We start from the raw sequence: 25,512 nt of genomic DNA on the forward strand, positions 1-25,512 counted from the left end.
ATGTGTAATAATGGCTAGGGTAATTTATGCTTGTTTTTGCTGTTCTCCAAATAGTATTTTTGCGTTGTATCGAAATGCAATAAATGAGCCTGAACTTCTTTACTGGAGTCGAAGCCTCCCGACCTCACTAAAACTCAGACCCTAGGTACGACCTGTAGAAACAGACATTGAACAAAAAAATATTAAAAGAAAGCTCATTTGTATGCATGACTTGAAATAAACTGAGCAGATCTTGTCAACATTTTGAATCTATGAAAGAATGTACGACTTACTGTTTCTTTTTTGGAAACATGCAAGACAATTTGACATAGTTCCATTGGAAAATGACTGGGACATGTTTTTGACAAGGCAAAGCATTATACCTGTGTTCTAAGAGATCGAATCATATCTTTGTCATGTCAATGTCTAATCACCATCTATAGGTCAGCCAATATATCTCATAGATACATGTCTGAAGAGGAAGAAGTGGGTAATATTGACAACTCATTGGGCATATTAATATGAAGGGTCATAGTTGTGGTAATTTTTTATCCCTAATGGCTACACAAAGAATGTATGACAATGGGCAACACATCCTCTGGAAATTATGGGAATGAGAGTCAGTATTAAACACATTTTTATGCAAATAAATATATGGCAGTGTAATCAGCTAACAATATGTGAATGTACTGACTCTGCCATGGAAATAGTTTGGGGGAAACAATGTGGCTAAATCGTATACGTTATTTCTCAACAGCTACTTTAAGGTCAAAGTGAAGTGACAAGGTACATTCTTACACAGGAGACTCGAAGTCAATCTTAAATGAATCTTTGTTTATTTTCAGCGCACTGGAGAGGTTCCAACAAACTTGATGCACATTGTGAACGTCTGTCAGGAGCTCTCATGGGACAGTCCCGTTTAGTTCCCTTGTGTACTGGACAAGTCATATTTGCATGATTTAGCTTATTCATAATAAATTAATCATTAACGATTGCTTCATTCATGTGACTGTCCAATACTGGGTCATCCATGTGACAGACCAATACTGGGTCATCCATGTGACAGACCAATACTGGGTCATCCATGTGACAGACCAATACTGGGTCATCCATGTGACAGACCAATACCTCACGAGGCTTATTTTCTCTAAGCTGAGACCTTGAAATGGAGATATCCCTAACAATTGGCATTGTTCACAGCTCCAGAATTGGCATTGTTCACAGCTCCAGAATTGACATTGTTCACAGCTCCAGAATTGACATTGTTCACAGCTCCAGAATTGGCATTGTTCACAGCTCCAGAATTGGCATTGTTCACAGCTCCAGAATTGACATTGTTCACAGCTCCAGAATTGGCATTGTTCATTGTTCACAGCTCCAGCTCCAATTGACATTGTTCACAGCTCCAGAATTGGCATTGTTCACAGCTCCAGAATTGGCATTGTTCACAGCTCCAGAATTGGCATTGTTCACAGCTCCAGAATTGGCATTGTTCACAGCTCCAGAATTGGCATTGTTCACAGCTCCAGAATTGGCATTGTTCACAGCTCCAGAATTGGCATTGTTCACAGCTCCAGAATTGGCATTGTTCACAGCTCCAGAATTGACATTGTTCATTGGCAGCTCCAGAATTGGCATTGTTCACAGCTCCAGAATTGGCATTGTTCACAGCTCCAGAATTGGCATTGTTCACAGCTCCAGAATTGGCATTGTTCACAGCTCCAGAATTGGCATTGTTCACAGCTCCAGAATTGACATTGTTCACAGCTCCAGAATTGACATTGTTCACAGCTCCAGAATTGGCATTGTTCACAGCTCCAGAATTGACATTGTTCACAGCTTCAGAATTTCCTGCATTGGCAATAGCAGCAATAAGTGCAGGAGCTGCAACATCAGGAGGAAAATCAGAGATCTGGCAGTGTCTAGGGATCGAGAGAAGTGACAACCTACAAGCAACACTCCTGTAAAATTAACGTCAACATTTAGATTGTAGTAAAGCTATATTATGACAAGAAGATCTGCGTAGACCAGGAACACTGTTAGTTGAGGCAAATAAGGGTTTATGGGATTTTAGAACACATTTCAATTAATGATTGTGACATTTGTCATACATGTCTGAAATAAACAATTTGATGATTATAAGACATTTAAATATAACATGTTAAATCAATTCTATCAATTTCCGAACAGGTTCTAGGAGGGGCCTGGGTGGGGATGGCCTTGGGCACGAGCATTAAATAATTCCACTTAACAGTTCACCTATAAGTCTGAGCTCAGGGATCCCACACAATGCAGCCAACAGTTAAATCACCTAATTTCAATTCCAATGGTATTGTTCTCAACATAAATCCACTGATCTGTATTTAACAGACTGGCTTAGCGCAGGCAGGTATGCACACAGTTACGCATGCACGCACACGCTCACACACATAGTAGCAGAAGACTGAGGTACCATTCCGTTTACCCAGGGGACTGTTTAAATCACACAGCTTACTACTTTTCCTTCTGTCTGCTGTACCGTCTGAGTTACCAACTGTGTGTGCGTAGGTACGTGAACATGCATCAATGTTAATCCAGGTCTGTGTGCCACAAGACTGTATTAGCCTGTTGAACTAAAGCCATTAACTCTGTAAGCCAACACAAGTCTTAAAGTCTCAGGTTCACCGTCTCTTACTCTGTACACAATACATTATCTGTATATCCACTTACTATCTCTATTTCTCCCTCCCGTCCTCATTTACTATCTCTATCTCCCTTCCTTGCTCACTTACTATCTCTTTCTCGGTTCCTTCCTTCCTTCCTTCCTTCCTTCCTTCCTTCCTTCCTTCCTTCCTTCCTTCCTTCCTTCCTTCCTTCCTTCCTTCCTTCCTTCCTTCCTTCCTTCCTTCCTTCCTTCCTTCCTTCCTCACTTACTCTCTTACTCTCTTACTCTCTTTCTCTCTTTCTCTCCCTCTTCTCTCTCTTTAAATCTCCCTCTCCCATTGCTCTATAAATCTCCCTCTCTTATCTCTCTTTAAATTTCCCATCTACCATCTCTCTTTAAATCTCCCCTTCTATCTCTCTTTAAATCACCCTCTCCTATCTCTCTTTATATCTCCCACTCCTCCTCTGCTCTTCTCTTGTATTTTATTTAACCATTATTTAACTCTCTGAAGAGGGAAAGTTATGTGAGGCCTGCCCAAGGGACTTTACAATTACAGATCTGTGTGTGTATACTTCTTTGTGTGTGTGCTGTCAGGGACTTGACAGCACAGAACATTCCTGGATGTTGTGCCCAGTCTCAGGGAGAGCCAGTGTGGTCTCTCCTCCTCTCTTTCTTTGCTCTCTCTTGGAATTTGAGTGTAGATGTGGAACCAGGTTCCATAGGGGGTTACTCTGCTGGTCAGGGAGCAGTGAGAGGACAACAGAACCAAGCCGAGAGTTCTGAGTCATGGAACGATCATAACTCAGGAATGAAAAACACAAAACTCGTTCACCACTGAGGGAGAGATATGAGTTAGGCCTATGGGTTGACGTGACTGCTTTACTACCACAGTTTTACAGTTGTTAATGTCACAGTCATATTTCATGCATTCTGGACAGCTGGAACAGGGTTTCCTTTTTGACATGAAAACCTCCATTATTTTCCTCCCAAACTAAGTCTGAGGTCATTGCTAAATGAAAGATCTATCTGTCAACATAAAATACACCAAGAAAAAACTGTCACGAATCTCGCCGAAGATGGTGCCTCTTCCTGTTCGGGCGGCGCTCGGCGGTCGCCGGCCTATTAGCTGCCATCGATTCCCTTTACATTTGTTTCTGTTTATTGGGTAATTGGGTACACCTGTTTTGAGTTAGTGTTTGTTTGTAGGCTATTTAAGGGCACTAGGCCCGCTGGGTATTTGTGCAGGCATGTTTTCTGTTATCTGGTGTATGAGTGTAATCAGTATTTTTTCCGGACAGTTTAGTCCGTTGTATTTTGGGACGGGTTGTTTCATGCACCCTGGTGTTTTGCATGTCGTGGTTCCACAGTCTATGGAATAAAATATCCACATACTGAATTACCTGCTCTCTGCGCTTGACTCCTCCACTCACCATTGTTTGAAGTTGTAACAATCACCAGCTAATCATCTAACTACAGTTGGATCAGAACAATGATAACAGCCGTAGTGCCTTAGTAGTATGCAGGTCTGGAGGCTGTATAAAGCTGTGCTGGTTAAACAGACTTATCTTTCTTCCTGACTGCAGAGGGATGTGTATGGCGATTTGTGTACGTCTGTGGAGACCATGACTGAGACATGACTGAGCTGTGAGTTGTGTGACTGAGCTGGGTGACAAACACACATTTTCCGCCCTGATAGCCTGAACAGTGGGAACATCCTGCCTGCTGCAGACTCTCAGGCTAGCCTCTATACCAACTAACCCGGCCTGATGTACATACTAATCAGGCTTGATACTACCTGTAGGTTTATACAACCTCTGTAGGCTAACCAGTCCTGATACAAACATGGTACAGCAACAAGTTAGTTACTTAGTTCTGAAAAGACTGAAATAAACTACCCACATTGCCACACAGTCGATCTATTGGGTGAAACATACAGTAGCAGTCAAAAGTTTGGACACGGCTACCCATTCAAGGGATTTTCTTTATTTTGACTACTTTCTACATTGTAGAATAATAGTGAAGACATTTAAACTATGAAATAACACATATGTAATCATGTAGTAAACAGAAAAGTGTTAAACAAATCAAAATATATTTTAGATGTTATATTCTTCAAATTAGCCACCTATAAGTCTGAGCCAATCAGATGTGTTGTGACAAGGTAGGGTTGGTGTACAGAAGATAGCATTATTTGGTAAAAGACCAAGTCCATATTTTGGCAAGAACAGCTCAAATAAGCAAAGAGACAGTCCATCTTCAAGGAAGACCCAGAGTTACCTCTGCTGCAGAGGATACGTTCATTCGAGTTACCAGTCTCATTACAGCCCAAATGAATGCTTCACAGAGTTCAAGTAACAGACACATCTCAACATCAACTCAGAGGAGACTGCGTGAATCAGGCCTTCATGGTCGAATTTCTACTAAGAAACTACTACTAAAGGACACCAATAAGAGGAAGAAACTTGCTTGGGCCAAGAAACACAAGCAATGGACATTAGACCAGAGGAAATCTGTCCTTTGGTCTGATGAGTCCAAATTTGAGATTTTTGGTTCCAACCGCCATGTCTTTGTGAGATGCAGAGTAGGTGAACAGATGATCTCTGCATGTGTGGTTCCCCCCTGTGAAGTATGGAGGAGGAGGTGTGATGGTGTGGGGGTGCTTTGCTCATGATTTATTTAGAATTCAAGGCACACTTAACCAGCATGGCTACCACAGCATTCTGCAGCAATACGCCACCCCATCTGGTTTGCACTTAGTGGGACTATCATTTGTTTTTCAACAGGACAATGACCCAACACACCTCCAGGATGTGTAAGGGTGATTTGACCAAGAAGGAGAGTGATGGCGTGCTGCATCAGATGACCCGACCTCCACAATCACCCAACCTCAACCCAATTGAGATGGTTTGGGATGAGTTGGACTGCAGAGTGAAGGAAAAGCAACCAACAAGTGCTCAGGATATCTGGGAACTCCTTTAAGACTGTTGGAAAATTATTCCAGGTGAAGCTGGTTGAGAGAATGCCAAGAGTGTGCAAATCTGTCATCAAGGCAAAGGGTGGCTATTTTGAAGAATCTAAAGTATAGGTTAACACTTTATTACTTACTCCATGATTCCTATGTGTTATTTCATAGGTTTGATGTCTTCACTATTATTCTACAATGTAGAAAATAGTAAAAATAAAGAAAAACCCTGGAATAAGTAGGTGTGTCCAAACTTTTGACTGGTACTGTGTATCTGACAGAAGGTTGAAATATATATTTGACAGAGTGAGTGTTGATGGGGCTATAAGTCATAGCTTCCTAGGGGGCGCCATAATGATGAAATACTGCAGGGTCCAGACATTATGCACAGAGTAGGGTCCATGAGGGGAGCTTTCTCAGAGAGAGGGGAGAGGGCAGCGGGTTAAGAGAGGGGTAGAGAGGGAGAGAGGAATGGAAAGAGAATGAGGGGTAGAAGGAAAGATAGAATGGGGAGAGAATAAAGAGAGGGAGATTGTGTCATTAGTGGGATCTTCTCTGGTTTTGTTTTTATGGATCTGCCTTGCGTCATTGGCCGGGAGGCCGAGAACAACATTTTGCAAGGCTCTAAATGTGTGTGTGTGTGTATGTGTGTCAGGGGCCTCAGTGGGAGACGAAGCCTTGCTGGGTTTTCATTGGCTAGCTGGGGCAGGCGTGTAATTCTTGGCGTCTGGTGTGTGTTACTGATCTCTGTGTCTAAAGAGGTTCTAACTCCGCTATGATCACACACACACGGCTGTTCTTACTCAGTTGGGGTTCTGTTCCGGATCAGTTTCGGTTCCTCAGAGGGAACAGAGAGAACAGCATCAGATGATGGTTATTAGCAGTGCAAAGCAGAGCCATACATTATATCTCACTATGATTACCAGCAGAGCCATACATTATATCTCACTGTGATTACCAGCAGAGTCATACTGTATATCTCACTGTGATTACCAGCAGAGTCATACTGTATATCTCACTGTGATTACCAGCAGAGTCATACTGTATATCTCACTGTGATTACCAGCAGAGTCATACTGTATATCTCACTGTGATTACCAGCAGAGCCATACATTATATCTCACTGTGATTACCAGCAGTCATTCAGTATACAGTATATCACTGCTATTACCAGCAGAGTTTTATTTTTTAATTTTTTTTATTTCCCCTTTATTTAACCAGGTAGGCCAGTTGAGAACATGTTCTCATTTACATTCTCGGTTTAATTTCAGATTGGAGATACTTACTGTGAGTCTGAAAAGAGAGTTTACAGTCTAACCAGACACCTAAGTATTTGTAGTTGTCCACATATTCTTAGTGAGACCTGTCCAGAGTTTGTGATGCTAGTCGGGTGCGGGCAGCAATCGGTTGAAGAGCATGCATTTAGTTTTACTAGCATTTTAAAGCAGTTGGAGGCCATGGAAGGAGTGTTAATTGGCATTGAAACTCGTTGGAAGTTTGTAACACAGTGTCCAAAGGGCCAGATGTATACAGAATGGTAGGACCATGAGCATGGCTGAGGTGCACCCATGACCAGCTTGGAAACCAGATTGCATAGTGGAGAAGGTACAGTGGGATTGAAAATGGTCGGTGATCTGTTTGTTAACTTGGCTTTCAAAGATTTTAGAAAGGCAGGGCAGAATGGATATAGGTCTATAACAGTTTGAGTCTAGAGTGTCTCCCCTTTTGAAGAGGGGAGTAAATCCTCCCCTCGTCAAAGTAATAACAAGTAATAAGTGTAATACTGTATATCTCACTGTGATTACCAGCAGTCATTCAGTATACAATATCTCACTGTGATTACCAGCAGTCATTCAGTATACAATATCTCACTGTGATTACGAGCAGAGTCATACTGTATATCTCACTGGGAATCTACATTTAGCTACAAGCAGAACCACGCTAAATTAGCCATCCAAACTTCATCAGCACCATATCTATGAAACACATTAGACAACAACACTCTTTTACAATGGAAATCACCTAAAGAGAGGCACCCTGCACATATAACATGGTTCAGCTTTGCCATGGCGGACTACATAAGGTGTGCAAACAACCCTCTCTCCAAAGGGAAGTAAGAACTAAGGAAGCGGCACATTGAAGAGAATTAGGCTGTCCTCACCATGGAGACCCATTGACCCCATTGACATGAGCACAACATAACACATACCTCAGCTAATTTTTGTTTTACCTTTATTTAACTAGGCAAGTCAGTTAAGAACAAATTCTTATTTTCAATGACGGCCTCAGCTAATTCACTTTACATTCTGTAGGTAATGTGTAGCACAGGACACATCTGAACACAGGACACTTACCATGCTCAGTCAGCAGTTTGTGAAAAATGTTAATGAAAAATTGAAAATGTCTCTTTTTCTGTTGGGCCAGAGAGAGGACATATAGCTATAAATGACTGGGATCACTCAGTACAGTCAGGCTCTGAGAGGAAACATCCGCTCCCCTGGTTCTCTCACACGTCTAAGGCCCTTTGTAGAAGTGTGTGTGTGTGTGTGCCTCACACATTTAGGCCCTTTGAAGATTTGAGATGGGGACTGGGGGGTTAGGAGTGTGTGTGTGTGTGTGTGTGTGTGTGTGTGTGTGTGTGTGTGTGTGTGTGTGTGTGTGTGTGTGTGTGTGTGTGTGTGTGTGTGTGTGTGTGTGTGTGTGTGTGTGTGTGTGTGTGACACAGAGCTCGGGAAGTCGAGAGTAAACACACACACACACACACACACACACACACACACACACACACACACACACACACACACACACACACACACACACACACACACACACACACACACACACACACACACACACACACACACACACACACACACACACACACACACCCTATCTCAAAGTAAAGATAACAAACCTCTGGTTGAAAGTGAGAAAACAGACCACTTCTCTGGCCACACTAAGGCCACCCGGGTTGCATAAAATCTCTGTGGAACTCTGGAACTCTGTGTCCAGGCCTTCACTGTGTATAAGTAACTTGATTTCTTAATGCTTTTTCAAAGCCACCATTTCATAATAGCAGCACACACAGACATTAGAGTGTGTATGTGAGACTGTTGGCTTCAAGTTTGTTTTTGTAGAAGAAAAAAGTAGTTAGGAAACTTCCATTGTATACAATATGCTTCCATCGTATACAATATGTACAGTAAATCCACAAAATGATGATCTATTACAGCTAATATTATGACAAAAAGAGATTAACCTGAAGTTGAAAGAACTCAGTGAGAGAGCTTGACTGCTGCAGAAGGAAAGAGGAGAGTGGAAGGAGAGAGGGGAGGGGAGGGGAGGGGAGAGATAGCAGACTTCACAGACAGAGCAGGCTTTGTGAGAGGAAACAAAATAATGAACCAGTTTAGAGGCTTTAGAAACTTCACTCCCTGAGGCCCATGGATGGATGGACCGCTCCAAATCAGACATCCTGCACACTGGTTACATCTGGCCGCTCAGGCCTCAAACTCAGCCCACAGTCTCACTCTGTCTCTAACCCCGAACCACCTAACCCCTAACTTAACACCCTAAACGTCAGCCCCCTCAGTCTCACTCTGTAACTAACTCCTGAATCTTAACCCTAAACTAACCCTTAAAAACAGACTTTTGCCTGTCCTTTTTACAGTTACTCTCCTAATTTCTAGGAACTAATTCCCCCTCAAATCTAATAATTTCTCAAAACAGAGAAAATGCAGTGTTTTCGTCCAATAAGAAATCACATTGCCTTTCATCAGCAAATGTCAACATGAAATACTATGGTGTACCATAGCTGCAACTCTGTCACTCGATCTAATAAAGATTCAGCAGGTTTCCCAGTGTATTTGAATCCCCGTCAATAAACTCTTTAGATCCGCTGTATGACGTGGTGTGTTTGTTGATACTCGCTGGGTTTCCAGACTGATAGACATTCATTTTACGTTACATTTACATTTAAGTCATTTAGCAGACGCTCTTATCCAGAGCGACTTACAAATTGGTGCATTCACCTTATGACATCCAGTGGAACAGTCACTTTACAATAGTGCATCTAATTCTTAAAGGGGGGGGTGAGAGGGATTACTTATCCTATCCTAGGTATTCCTTAAAGAGGTGGGGTTTCAGGTGTCTCATTCCTCACACACTCATTCCTCACACACTCCTAGCATTGAGGTTCCATATGGGTTATGGTTAGAGTCAAGGTTGAAAGGTGAACAAGTCATGACCTGATCTTCATGGGAACCTCAAGAGCCCAGCAGTAGAGCAGCTTCCTGTAAGTGTTGGGGTCCATCTCTCTCTCCCTCTCTCTCTCTCTTCCTTATCCTCTAGTCCCTCCTTCTACTGAACCTTTCATCTTCCTTATTTCTCCCCTGTTTCCCTGTCTTCATTTTCTCCCTCTTGCCCCTCCATCTCTCATTTTCTCTCCTTCCTTCCCACTCCTGTCTCCCCACTTTAGAGTCAGATCATCAGAGAGTTTAGAGGATCCTTTAACACAGCATTTCCTAAACTCGGTCCTGGGGACCCTAAAGTGTGCTAATTTAGCTTTTTGCCCTAGCACTTCACAGCGGATTCAAATAATTAACTCATCAAGCTTTGATTATTTGAATCAGCTGTGTAGTGCTAGTGCAAAAGCAAAATGTGCACCCCTTGGGAAACGCTAGATAACAGGAGGTGCCAGTCAACGATAGTCAATAAGTCCTTCCTCCCCTGGTGGATCTCCCTGTCTGCATCCAGCTGGTTAGTCATTCCCTTCGCGATCACTTTTCTCCTCTCATTGTCTTGTGTTTTCAATCAAGGACCAGCAGAGAGAGCAGGGGACAGCATCCCATCCTGGGAAGGAGGGGAGGGAGGGTGCGTGTTTTGGATGGGAAGTGGGAGGACATTTGAGATTACACTAACGTTTTTAAAACATCTTCTGGTACGTAAAGCTGCATTCCTCAAAACCTCTAGGAACACAAACACACACGCAACCTTCAGGAACTTTGCTTCCTTGTTTTGTCTGAAACCTGACCAAGTTAGACTGTTTTCCTTCTTATACTCCAGGGAATTGGTGAATACGTATGTTAGTCAAATCACATTTTATTTGTCACATGCTTCGTAAACAACAGGTGTAGACTTACAGTAAAATGCTTACTTACGGGTCCTTTTCCCGCAATGCAGAATTCAAAATAAAAGCATACAAATGATTAAACAAATAGAAATAGTGACACTTTGTCACGTTCTGACCTTTATTTCCTTTGTTTTGTCATTATTTAGTATGGTCAGGGCGTGAGTTGGGGTGGGCAGTCTATGTTTGTTTTTCTATGATTTGGGTATTTCTATGTTTCGGCCTAGTATGGTTCTCAATCAGAGGCAGGTGTCATTAGTTGTCTCTGATTGAGAATCATACTGAGGTAGCCTGGGTTTCACTGTGATTGTTCCTGTCTCTGTGTTTGCACCAGATAGGACTGTTTTGGGTTTTCACGTTTCTTGTTTTGTGTATTCAGTTGTTCATGTGTACATTTACGTATTAAAAGAACCATGGACACTTACCACACCGCATATTGGTCCTCTGATAATTTTCGCCTCTCCTCTTCGGAAGAAGAGGAGGAAATCCCTTACACACTTGGAATAAATACACAGTAAATAAGAAATAAAAACAACAAGTAAAAATAACATGGCTATATACAGGGAATACCAATACCGTGTCAATGTGCAGGGTACGAGGTAATTGAGGTGGTTATGTACTGTATATGTAGGTAGGCGTAAAGTGACTAGGTAACCGGATACATAACAGACAGTAACAGCATCGTATGTGGTGAGTGTGAAAGTGTGTGTGGCGTCAGTATGCATGTGTGTCCGTGTTATGTGTGTGGACGTCAGTGGCGGGTGGGGTCGTTTAAGATTAGGGAGGACAGTTTTTTTAGTGAGTATGGTCTTATTTCTATTACAGCATATTGGAAGACTGTAAATTCATATTCCATTCACCCAGCTCAATGTAACATCGATAGGTTGAGGATACTCAAATGTTTCTATATGTGATCGACCAGCTCGGTTCGGTCTTATGTACCAAAATTTAAAATGGAGTTCATTACATTGGATAAGAGTAGAGACACCGAGCTAAATAATGGTATATCATACACATCAGTTGAGGAACAATGGGAAAGTAATTCTGCTTTGAAAGTTGATCAACTTGTAAACTTACTTTTGAGAAAATGGCCTTTGAATGGTTTTGGTACTACTACTGGAGAGCTCTTCTTTGTCTACTACACCCATTCGACATCGTTCACACCCTCTTACGCTTTAGCCCCAACCATCTCTTTAAGGTTTGAGCCGAGCGTTCTGTTCTAACAGCAGTCAAGCACCCAAGCTAACTGACTAACGTTGGCTAGCTTGCTAGCTACTTCCAGACACAAATGAGAGAACAGCTCACTACGACCATTTTATCCGCTCTAGCAGAGCTGGTTAGGCTGTTTTATGTTATCCAGGGCGTTGGTGACTGACTTTTTTTGCTAACGTTTACTGACACCGACCATATTCAATGGGTGTTGAGCGCTCGTAAATTCGTCAGTTATTCTGCGCTCTGGCACACTCAGATGAGAGAGCTCTGAAATTGGAGTAGACAGCCAGAAGCGAATTTACCAGCTACGTCTATCAACAGTTTTCTCAGTGACATCATTAACATTTTATTTCTTGCATAGTGCAGTGTTTTGTTAAGACATGTAGTTAGCTAGCTAAACAATGAACCATAATCCCAATTAATAACATTACTACCCTGGATGAATCTTCAGGTAGCTAACCAACCAGGTTCAATGTTAGCTAGATAACATTAGGCTATATCTAGCAAAGCAAATGGCTCTGAGATACAAAAAATATTACTACATAGATCATACACGTAACGTTATCTATCGAGCCAGCTAATGTTATTTAGCTAGCTAACAATACACTAATTTGAAATGAAAACGACTTTCCGAAAAAAAATTAGAAATGTGTAATAACTGAAAATGTAGCTAGCTAGACTATCTTACCTGTATACATGGATGGACGCTTCACCCTCTCTGTCACAGATGCCATTGTTGCCCTTCGTTTGAAGATGTAATCCGGAGACAGGTGTATTCTCCATCTCCTTAGCTATCATACTCTAATTCCACTGATTTCAAAACCCGGTCCTCCACAAAGTGGAGAGCAACACTTATGCAGTTCTACAACGCAATATATTTCCCAAAAAGCCGCATTAGACAAGATTACCTACACATACTGACCAGCTCAAATAGACTGATGTGAGCTACATGGCAGACAAATCCGAACTCATCTCTCTTGGCATGTCCATCCCACTCATTATCTCAGCCAATCCTGGCTAGCGGGAAGGTGTATTTTTCTGTGGCTAAACCAACTAGACTCGTAATTTAAAAATTTTCTTCGTATTTACAGATGACATACAAGTTTGTTATTATGGTACTTGAAAGTTCACATGTTCCAGAGGGGATTTCTGCCAAAAAACGCATTTTGATTTTTAAAAAAAGGTTTACGTTCAAATGGCTCTCATGGAGAAGAATCTGCAGAATTTGCGTGATCACACGCAAACAGAGAACTAGCAGGCACATATAAACCGCACGATCACTTTATTCGTTGTATATATAATTACTTTTCACATCTACGCTCTGCTCCTCTCACCTTTTCCTTTCGCTTGTGGACTTCAGTGCACAATACAACAACTGTCTGTGACCAAGCAAAAAAAACTTTCCAAGCCAAACTTTCTTACCATAACCGCTAAAATCTACACACAGCCTACATTATTGTCAATATATTAATGTTATAGTCAACATAGTTACTAGAACGAACACATTAGTCAACCCCGCTAGAATCATGCAGTACAGTGTACAGCAAGCAGTTTAGAAGTTACACCGGCAGGCCCCGTGGCAGTACATTTATAAAACCAAAAGCTTACCTTGATTTGGAAGAGTTCCAGTGTTGGATAACCATAGCCAGCTAGCTAATATAGCATCCCTCTCTTTGAACTTGGTGTTTGAGTAGGCTAACTAGCTAGCTGCATTCGCTAGCTAAGTAAGTGAAGGTAAAATAAATATATATATACTATGAAATGTAGTGCACTCTCTTCCTCTTTCTCTCTTTCTCTCTCGCTCTCTCTCTCTCGCTCTCTCGCTCCCCCCTCAATTTTTTTTTCAAAACTGTTCAACTGTTGTCTTTCTTTGAGTCAAATACTCACCACATTTTATGCACCGCAGTGTTAGCTACCTGTAGCTTATGCTTTCAGTACTATATTCAAATCAAATACATTTTTATTTGTCTCATGAGCTGAATAAAACATTCCAACCTTACAGTGGAATGCTTACTTACAAGCCCTTAACCAACAATGCAGTTTTAAGAAAAACATGTGTAAAGAAAGTATTTACTAAAATAAACTGAAGTAAAACATAAAAATAAAAAAAAGTAAAAAGAAGAAAATAGAAAAATAACAAATAATTAAAGAACAATAATATAATAACAGTAGCCAGGCTATATACAGGGGTACAGAGTCAATGTGCGGGGCCACAGGTTAGTCGAGGTAATTGAGCCTTTTGAACCTAGACTTGGCACTCCAGTACCGCTTGCCGTGCAAAGTCTATGACTAGGGTGGCTGGAGTCTTTGGCAATTTTTAGGGCCTTCCTCTGACACCGCCTGGTATAGAGGTCCTGGATGGCAGGAAGCTTGGCCCCAGTGATGTATTGGGCCGTATGCACTGTCCACTGTAGTGCCCTGCGGTCGGAGGCCGAGCAGTTGCCATACCAGGCAGTGATGCAACCAGTCAGGATGCTCTCGATGGTGCAGCTGTAGAACATTTTGAGGATCTGAGGGCCCATGACAAATCTTTTCAGCCTCCTGAGGGGGAAGAGGCGCTGTCGTGTCCTCTTCACAACTATGTCTTAGTGTGTGGACCATGTTAATTCCTTAGTGATTTGGAGCTCTCACTTCGCTCCATTACAGCCCCGTCGATGTGAATGGGGGCTGTGCTCACCCCGCCCTTTTCCCGTAGTCCATGATCAACTCCTTTGTCTTACTGACGCTAAGGGAGAGGTTGTTGTCCTGTCTCTCTGACCTCTGTGTAGGCTGCCTCATCGTCGCCTGTGATCAGTCCTACCACCATCGTGCAACCTTGATTATGGTGTTGGAGTCGTGGCGGCCATGCAGTCATGGGTGAACAGGGAGTACAGGAGTGGACTAAGAACACACCCCTGAGGGGACCCCGTGTTGAGGGTCAGCGTGGCGGGTGTGTTGTTTCCTACCATCGCCGCCTAGGGGATCAGGAAGTCTTGTGTCTGTACTTGTGCGTGTGTGTGTCTATGTTAGTCTGTGTCTGAGGTGAGAGCATTAGTGTAATCAGGCCAGAGCACATCCCTCCTGTTGACTTCCCCAGAGAAAGAGAAGAGCTGTCAGACTGCATGATGCTGGTTAGTTCTGGTTAGTTCTTGCCAAATGGAGCTGGTGGCCAAATTCTCATCGCACCATAACGTAGAATATACATTATGTATGTGTGTGTATGACACGTAGGGTAGACTCTGTCCACCTAAAGAACTGACTCCATCTCAAAAACATTTCTCTGGAATCACAAACATATGCACACACACACACACATGCACATACGCACACAAATGTAGATGTAACCCAGATGAGGTTCCTACACTACATTGTGTTCACATTAAGAAATACTATTTGTTTTCTTAGTGTGACTCATTCAAATGAAAAACAAAAACACTAAACATTGAACGTTAGCAAGGAGGTCTTCAGTATTATGACAATATTTAATTTCAGATGATGTCTAATTGCATGGTCACATTTCAGCTGTTGCCAAACAACTCAGACCTGAAGGTAATGATGGATGTCTCCTGACCTTCACAATGACTCCACTCCACATATTACAGTATAACTACGTCTGTCTACACAAAGCTGCTTGTTGGGAAATACAGACCATTTCTCTAAAATAAGCACCAAGTAATCACAACTCCAGAGGATCAAGCCAAACAAACATTTATATTGGATCTCCCTGTGGGTGCTTCAGTGGTCTTGCTGTGTTTGTGTTTGTGTGTGTGTGTGTGTGTGTTATAATTGTATTGTGTTGCCTTTATTTAACCAGGAAAGTCATTGAGAACACATTATATTCTGTAGTAACAATCTGAGTGTGTGTGAGGGTGTGCGGGTGTGTGTGCATGAGTATGTATATGTGTGTATGTGCTTAAATTACATTGACCTTAAATCAAATCAAATTAAAGTTTATTTGTCACATGCGCTGAATACAACCGGTGTAGTAGACGTTACAGTGAAATACTTACTTACAGGCTCTAACCAATAGTGTGAAAAAAGGTATGTGTGTGTGTGTAGGTAGGTAAAGACATAAAACAACAGTAAAAAGACATTTGAAAATAACAGTAGCAAGGCTATATACAGACACCGGTTAGTCAGGCTTATTGAGGTAGTATGTACATGTAGGTATCGTTAGTGACTATGCATGTATGATGAACAGAGAGTAGCAGTAGCGTAAAAAGAGGGATTGGCGTGTGGTGGGACACAATGCAGATAGCCCGGTTAGCCAATGTGCTGGAGCACTGGTTGGTCGAGCCAATTGAGGTAGTATGTACATGAATGTATCGTTAAAGTGACTGCTAATATGATAAACAGAGAGTAGCAGCAGCGTAAAAGAGGGGTTGGGAGGGGCACACAATGCAAATAGTCTGGGTAACCATTTGGTAAAAACTGTTTTTGTCCTAGACTTGGCACTCCGGTACCACTTGCCATGCGGTAGTAGAGAGAACAGTCTATGACTGGGGTGGCTGGGGTATTTGATCATTTTTAGGGCCTTCCTCTGACAACGCCTGGTGTAGAGGTCCTGGATGGCAGGCAGCTTTGCCCCAGTGATGTACTGGGCCGTACGCACTACCCTCTGTATGTAGTGCCTTGCGGTCGGAGGCTGAGCAATTGCCATACCAGGCAGTGATGCAACCAGTCAGTGATGCAACCAACATTATGTACAAAATAAGTTACATATGACCTTATCGCAATTACATGTTGAAATATCAAGGATAGAGTTTAGGAATAGTCGGGGTAGGATGGCTTTTCTATCCTGCTGCTCTGTTGGCTTCTTGTAATGTTGTAAGCTGCCCTGTGAATTTATGAGGTTTAAATCAGGAAGTAATGTGTCCTGTACACTTTCTACTGTTCTCAGGTTTAACCATTAAGACAAAAGACACCACACACACACACACACACACACACACACACACACACACACACACACACACACACACACACACACACACACACACACACACACACACACACACACACACACACACACACACACACACACACACACACACACACACACACACACACACACACACACACACCAACAAGCTTGCACCTACACATGATTCTGTCCTGGTGCTTCCTGTCCTGACTGACGCCACCAACTCAGTTGTTCCAGACAGAAGCCCCCCCAGCCCTCCTGCTACCCATCAATCAACAGGAACCACTCTTCCTCCCTCTCCCTGTATCACTCTCTCTATTACTCTCTCTCTTTCATAGTCTCTTTCTCTCTCTTACTCTATCTCTCTCGCTTTCTTTCTGTGTAAGTAGCTATTATATGTGCAGTCCATTACTGGTCCCTAGGGTCAGTATGTGCAAGGTTCTAGACTCTGGAGGTAGAAGGAAGAAGCTGCATGGTGCAGGTCCCATCTCATCTCACTGACACTGCTCAAATAAACATGCTATATATGACTGTGATAACGAGGGTTATGCAAGCATCCTGCTTACGCAGGCACACACGCACACACGCGCACACACACACACACACACACACACACACACACACACACACACACACACACACACACACACGCACACGCGCACACACACACACACACACACACACACACACACACACACACACACACACACACACACACACACACACACACACACACACACACACACACACACACACACACACACACACACACACACACACACACACACACACACACACACACACACACACACACACACACACACACACACACACACACACACACACACACACACACACACACACACACACACACACACACACACACACACACACACACACACACACACGCACACACATCCCAGGCCAGTCTATATCTGCCAGCCTTCACACCCTCTCTCCTTACCACCAGGCACCCCTGGTCTGAAAACTGATCCACTTGCTGATTGTTGCCAAGAAATCACTGAGATAAACAGTGTTTAAGAGAATAGGGATAATTAATTTCAGATGTAGTCAAGATTCTGTACTTTGCTACAGGTCAACTCCTGCTTTTCGTCCTGATTAGAACTACCGGCTTCGTGTCTTACACCAGTTGCATCACGGGCTTAGTGTGCCAGTGACGATACTTCCAGCAACTGTTTCAAACCAGAGTGAGGGAGAGACCTGCTGCTCCTAGAGATCACAGCTTCCATGACAGCTGTGTGTGTGTGTGTGTGTGTGTGTGTGTGTGTGTGCGTGCGTGCGTGCGTGCGTGCGTGCGTGCTACTGATAGTGTGCATGTATTTCAGATCAGATTCATGCATTCCTTTTGAATGCAGTCAGAACTCTATGACAGCACTCATCACTCTAACCTTTCAGAGAGAGAGAGAGAGAGCAAGAAAGAGTGCATGTACTAAATGTTATGCTAGCAAAGCAGTTTAATCGAATTGAGAGACTGTATTTGAGTGCTAGTGGCATTTCAGTGTGTCATATCCTGTCATTAGCTTTAATATAATATGATCTGCTTATGACAACCTTATGTAGGAATAAAATCGGAGCACACACACACACGTGGACTTGGACACAGATCTCCTATAACCTCAGTTGGATCAAGGAGGTAACTTCCGCCCCTGGCTGACCCAGAACCAGCTCTACCCCAGGGTTCTCACACACACTTTCTCCAGGGCTTTCTCGCACACACACATTGAATCATTCAGCTTCTCTGCGTTGGTCCTCCTCCTTCCCAGAAGCCTCTCTGCCTGGGGGGCCTGATTACATTGGGGCTCTGTAAGGATCATGAGCTGGATCCCTGCTATTACCGCTGTGAGCCTGTGTGTGTGTGTGTGTGTGTGTGTGTGTGTGTGTGTGTGTGTGTGTGTGTGTGTGTGTGTGTGTGTGTGTGTGTGTGTGTGTGTGTGTGTGTGTGTGTGTGTGTGTGTGTGTGTGTGTGTGTGTGTGTGTGTGTGTGCGTGCATGCGTGTGCATGTGTTTGTGTGCCTGCTCTCTCTTTCCCTTTCTCTGTGCCTCTTTTTGTCTCCCTCTCTCTGTGTTCGTTTAATGTGCTGAGAGCAAAACACACTCATATGTGGAAACATGAACAGTACCAAAAGTTACTACATAAGTTATACTGAACAAAAATATAAACGCAACATGCAACAATTTCAAAGATTTGACTGAGTTACGGTTCATATAAGGAAATCAGTCAATTGAAATACATTTATTAGGCTCTAATCTATGGATTCTACATGACTGGGCAGGGGCACAGCCATGGGTGGGTCTGGGAGGTGTCATGACATTGGCCTGATGGGGAGGTTTATGACCCCCATAAATACCATTCCTCTTTTTCCTCTCTACTCTACCGATGAGACTATTGAAAATCCCTTTGTTAACATGGAGATTCTGGTAACATCAAAAGGTGGGAAACTGAACTATATTTCGGTAATCCAACCAGTTGGAAATATGCGTTGGTACTTAATGAATATGATGTTAGATCAGTTGGCGTCTGAGGCATTATTACTTATGATAGGACGACATAAACTGTATCTTGGAAAGTCTACACATTCTAGTTATCAGATTCACATGGAATTGTTGTGCATTTAAACATTTTAAATATTAAACTATTTGTGAAAAGATAAAATGTCATTTTAGCTCCTAAATGAGAGAATTGGTTTTCATGAGTGAACTATGCTCAACTCAGTGGCCCCGCCCATGTGAACAGACACTGGTTGTAAACTTTGAAACACAGCCCTCTCTCCCAACCCTATATAAGCCCCTTTCCGAAAATGTAACTTCCTGTTCCAAGGACGTGTGGACTTAAGGTCCCCACGTTGAAAGGACAAAGACCACCTACAGAACTAAGCCAACCTCAGCAAGAACCTAACGAAGTTAGCATTGAATTTCAATGTGAAGGTGACGACCTACACGCCGGAAGGATGAATTTCGACTATACCAGCCAGAATATAGCATGAGCACATAGCATGGCAATTTGGTAAGAACTTCTAACCCTTATTTGCTAAAAGTGATATCTCCTAGCCGTTGTGTTAGCTCAGCAACTGTAAACGTGTGTCACGACTCCCGCCGAAGTTGGCTCCCCCGCCTGTTCGGGTGGCGCTCGGCGGTCGTCGTCACCGGCATACTAGCCACCACCGATCCCTTTTTCTTTTCAGTTAGTTTTGTCTCATTTGTTACACCTGTTCCTATTTTGTGTGTGCTTGATTTGCTTCCCTATTTAGCATGTGGAACCTGCCCCTTTGTTGTGCGGGATTATTTTGATGTTCACATTGTGTCGTTGGTGTTGTTAGTGCTCTGGACCTTGTTACCCGTTGTTTTGGGTTGGTCAGTGTTTTGTGCCCTGAGTGTTTGGGCATTTCATTTTGGTGCCGCATTAAAGTGCATCTTTCCCCTGGACCTCTCTGCTCTCTGCTCCTCGCTACACACCTAGCCAGCCGTGACAACGTGGGCTAGGAGAGGACGGACAGAGTATCTGTCTATTACACGACAACGGTACAACCAAGTATCCGTTCTACCACCAGACATTCTTCAAAGGACAACCCGGCCTCCCATCTACGACCAACCAATCGAAGTGCAGTTCAGAGTAAATATTTATTGCATTTTCCTTTTCCAAATGGGCGGAAATTGAGAATGCATAAGATACTGTATTTACAATAGCATAGCTGCCTACGGCTCGATAGAGACACACAAAACCGTTTTGCTCCTCAGTCTTCCCACTCTTTCATTCAAAACCCAACCCCCTTTCTTTATGTAACCAGCTGTCATATCTGTTCCGTCCGCTAGGGACGTTTCCTTTATGACATAATTTGTAATCAATGTATGAAACATTCTGTGTATATGTAATTCTGTGTGATTATTTAGGTATTTAGTAATTAAATAATTAAACCAAATTTTGCATTGCTGATTCAACTTGTTAGCCAGGGTTCGTGAAGATTTTTTTCAGAATTTACAACTTTCACGAGACTAAATAAGGTGAGGATTGAATATTGACTGCTATGTTTCCCCCTGTCTCTCCACTGTCTCCCCCTGTCTCTCCACTGTCTCCCCTGCCCTTTCTGTTTCTACATTCTGTAAGATTGTCTCCACATGTTTCTGAGGAGAAACCAGAAAACACACACAGTCAGAATGCTGGTAGATATGTTCATGTGTTCATTTTCTGGTACAAATGTGTTCAACATCCACTGAAGTACCTAGCAAGTTTACTAGATAGCGACAGTAGTTGCCTTGGTAACCAAACAAACAGACTTGCTAGTTTAGCGAACCAAACCACCGGTCCTAGCTTGCTATTATGAAATCGAATTCAACAATGCCAAATAATGTTTTAAATTCGACTTTTGGGTTGCGGCGTGCCTAAGAACAGCCCTTAGCCGTGGTATATTGGCCATATACCACACCCCCGGGCCTTAATGCTATTATAAACTGGTCACCAACGTAATTAGAGCAGTATAAATAAATGTTTTTTGGATCAAACCACCCAGTTTATAATACCTAATACCAGCTGACAAGCAGTGTTTGAACCCAGATTGGCAGAATCCTTTATACTGTATGGAGAGTTTGTTCAACTGTAGAGCCTATTTTCTTTATTAATTTCATTACATCTCCATCCCTGCTTTATCTCCACCCCCTTCACCCAAGCCTAGTCATCACTCCCTCTTGAGAGAACTGTAAACATGTTTCTCATTTCCAATGTTGACTTTCTCTCACATGCTCGCTCTCTCTCCTTCTTTATCAACATATTCAAGCTAATTGCAAACGTTTGTTTTTCATTGTTCCCATACATCTAGTTTACAGAGAGAAAAACGGTCATGTGACAGGCTAGAGTTACAGGAAACCTAGGGGCTGAGAGGGGAGCAGAGGGGCGAGAGAGAGAGAGAGATACAGAGGAGGGAGACTATCTGGTACGGACAGGGCTAGAGTGGAAGAGAGGGATAGGGGGAGAAGAGAGGAGAAGGAGAGGGATATATTTGATAGGAGGAGAGGGGTAGAAAAGAGGAGAGGAGGAGAAGGAGAGGGATAGATTAGATGAGAGGAGTGGAGGGTTACAGCAACAGTACAGCTCAACTTACATCTGGAACACTTATGGATTTTGATGGCTTGTAGGGCAGGAGAGAGTGAGAGGGTGAGGAGGGGAGGAGGGAAAGGATGAGGAGAGGTTGTTAACTAACTGTAACACCAAGAGTTTCCCGTAGAGAGAGAGAAATATGGATAAAATACTGAATGTCAATAGATCAGAGTGACTTGAGTAAAAATACACACAAAAAACCCACCAATGTTGTTTTAACTTTGACAAGGAGGGAGGGAGAGGATAGGGCATGGTTAAGTAAAAAACATTACAGCAAGCTTCCTAATTACACCCCCACCCCCCCAGAGCACAAAGAGAGGGAATATATTAAACATCAGGAAGTGATGGTGTTTCTCCAACCACAGATCTCACCAGCGTTAGAAGCACTGTCAGGCGAGTGTGTCTGTGTGAGTGTGTGTGCATTTACCTCTGTCAGAGGCGTCATGTGTTTGTCCTCCTCTCATCTGACCCATAGGTAAGTTATACAGCAGATGATGATGACTCTGGAAAACAAATTACCATAGTAATTCAAGACAAGAGATTATCAGTCATCTATATGCTTCATTCCCTGGCTTTATTGTGGAGCTGTGGATCTTTGCACACAAACACACATACTGTAAGTATACTGCAGGTCTCAGGTTCTGGTTTGAGTTAAAGGCTTCCCGACGCAAAATGAAACAACTGATCCCCCTTCCTGCCAAGGGATTTCACGCACACGCACGCACGCACGCACACGCACGCACGCACGCACGCACGCACGCACGCACGCACACACACACACACACACACACACACACACACACACACACACACACACACACACACACACACACAGGTCTTTATAGACCAAACTGGGCTACGGCACATTGGGTGTGTTGTACAATTGATTACAGCTACCTCTGGCTGGTAGGCCAGAGAAGAAAAGCAACATGAAAGAGAAGTACTGTAACTCACTTTATTACATTATCACTTTGTAACCAAGTAGCATTTTACCACCTAAACAGTCTTCTGCAGCCCAGGGACTAATTAAACTTGACATTTTCTCTCATGTACACACTCAGACTAATTTCCATTTTCCATCCTCTAGTATGAGTCATGCTAGCAGTGAATACTTTTAGACTTGGTCATTCTGCAGTAAAGTCCTCTAAGTCACAGATGTTAATACCAACTGTCTTCATCAGTCAGTCACACTAGAGATGTGTGTATGAGGTGTGTGTGTGTGTATGGGGTATGTGTGTGTGTATGGGGTGGGTGTGTGTGTATGGGGTGGGTGTGTGTGTATGAGGTGTGTGTGTGTGTGTGTATGGGGTGTGTGTATGGGGTGGGTGTGTGTGTATGAGGTGGGTGTGTGTGTATGGGGTGGGTGTGTGTGTATGAGGTGTGTGTGTGTATGGGGTGGGTGTGGGGGGTGTTGGGGCAGTTAGTCACGCTGCTAACGATGTTAGCAGATTATCACCTGCTTATCAAAACCAGGCCACAATATTCACCACTTTCTCAGAATAAATACTTAGAAGTTATACATTAGCTTAGCTCAGGCTATATATTAATGTTAAATGTGAGAGAGGTATATATGTGTCTCTTATACTGGGCCATCAAATGTAGAGATGTGTACTCTCTAGAGTAAACCATCTCGACAGCTCAATTATTTTATCTACATTTTAGTCTAAATTGACATAGCCTTGTTCTGTTCAATGTTTTCTACCTATATAGTACTCTAAATACCCCCAATTCATGTTGTTAAGATCAAATTAATACAAGTGTGGTACCGTGAGGGGCATTAGCATAGGTGTGGCTGAAGGACTCAAGGTGCAGCACCAGGGACAGACCCACCCACCTCAGCACAGGAGACAGGTACGCTCACTTCAGCACCAGGGACAGACCCACCCACCTCAGCACAGGAGACAGGTACGCTCACTTCAGCACCAGGGACAGACCCACCCACCTCAGCACAGGAGACAGGTATGCTCACTTCAGCACCATGGATAGACCCACCCACCTCAGCACAGGAGACAGGTACGCTCACTTCAGCACCAGGGACAGACCCACCCACCTCAGCACAGGAGACAGGTACGCTCACTTCAGCACCAGGGACAGACCCACCCACCTCAGCACAGGAGACAGGTACGCTCACTTCAGCACCAGGGACAGACCCACCCACCTCAGCACAGGAGACAGGTACGCTCACTTCAGCACCAGGGACAGACCCACCCACCTCAGCACAGGAGACAGGTACGCTCACTTCAGCACCAGGGACAGACCCACCCACCTCAGCACAGGAGACAGGTACGCTCACTTCAGCACCAGGGACAGACCCACCCACCTCAGCACAGGAGACAGGTACGCTCACTTCAGCACCAGGGACAGACCCACCCACCTCAGCACAGGAGACAGGTACGCTCACTTCAGCACCAGGGACAGACCCACCCACCTCAGCACAGGAGACAGGTATGCTCACTTCAGCACCATGGATAGACCCACCCACCTCAGCACAGGAGACAGGTACGCTCACTTCAGCACCAGGGACAGACCCACCCACCTCAGCACAGGAGACAGGTACGCTCACTTCAGCACCAGCGACATATCCTGGTGGTGGTAAACTATGCCACCAGGTACCCGGAGGCAGTTATCTTGCGAACCATCACTACCAAGGCCATAGCCAAGGAGTTGGTACATACACTACCGTTCAAAAGTTTGGGCTCACTTAAAAATGTCCTTGTTTTTGAAAGAAAAGAAAATTTTTGAGCCATTAAAATAACATCAAATTGATCAGAAATACAGTGTAGACATTGTTAATGTTATAAATGACTATTGTAGCTGGAAACGGCAGATTTTTTATGGAATATCTAAATATGCATACAGAGGCCCATTTTCAGAAACCATCACTCTTGTATTACAATGGCACATTGTGTTAGCTAATCCAAGTTTATCCCCAAACTTTTAAACGGTAGTGTATATTTGCCAGGGTGGGCCATCCTAGAGAAATCCTGATGGACCAAGGGATGCCCTTCATGTCAAGAATCATGCAGGACATGTGTAGGCTCCTGAAGATCAAACAGCTGCGCTGGGTCTAACCTCCACAAACCAATGGACTTGTAAGTGGTTCAACCAGACCCTCAAGAGGATGGTGAAAAGGGTGTCGGACCGAGAAGGAAATAACTGGGATCAGCTACTGCCTTATGTCCTTTTTGCCATTCGTAAAAAGCCCCAGTCCTCCACAAGGTTTTCTCATTTCAAGCTCTTCTACGCTCACCGTCCAAGAAGGCTCCTCAATGTCGCCAGGGAAGCCTGGGAAGACCGGTTGTCTACCCATCATACCCTAGCTGAACATGTGGTGGGGATGAAGACCAGGATCACCCGAGTGATGCCCATTGTTCGCGAGCATATGAAAGAGGCATAAAGAGCAACAAAGGACTTACGACCACCCTGAGCAAGCATGTGAGTTCAATCCTGGTGACCGACTGCTCGTCCTTCTCCCCACCGCAGACAGCAAGTTCCTCACCCGGTGGGAGGGGCCCTACGAAGTAATAAGGAAACTTGGCCCAGTGAAGTACAGGGCGGACAGATGTGATAGAGC

The sequence above is a fragment of the Oncorhynchus gorbuscha genome, linkage group LG15 (assembly GCF_021184085.1).
Source record: "Oncorhynchus gorbuscha isolate QuinsamMale2020 ecotype Even-year linkage group LG15, OgorEven_v1.0, whole genome shotgun sequence".
Lineage (NCBI taxonomy): Eukaryota > Metazoa > Chordata > Actinopteri > Salmoniformes > Salmonidae > Oncorhynchus > Oncorhynchus gorbuscha.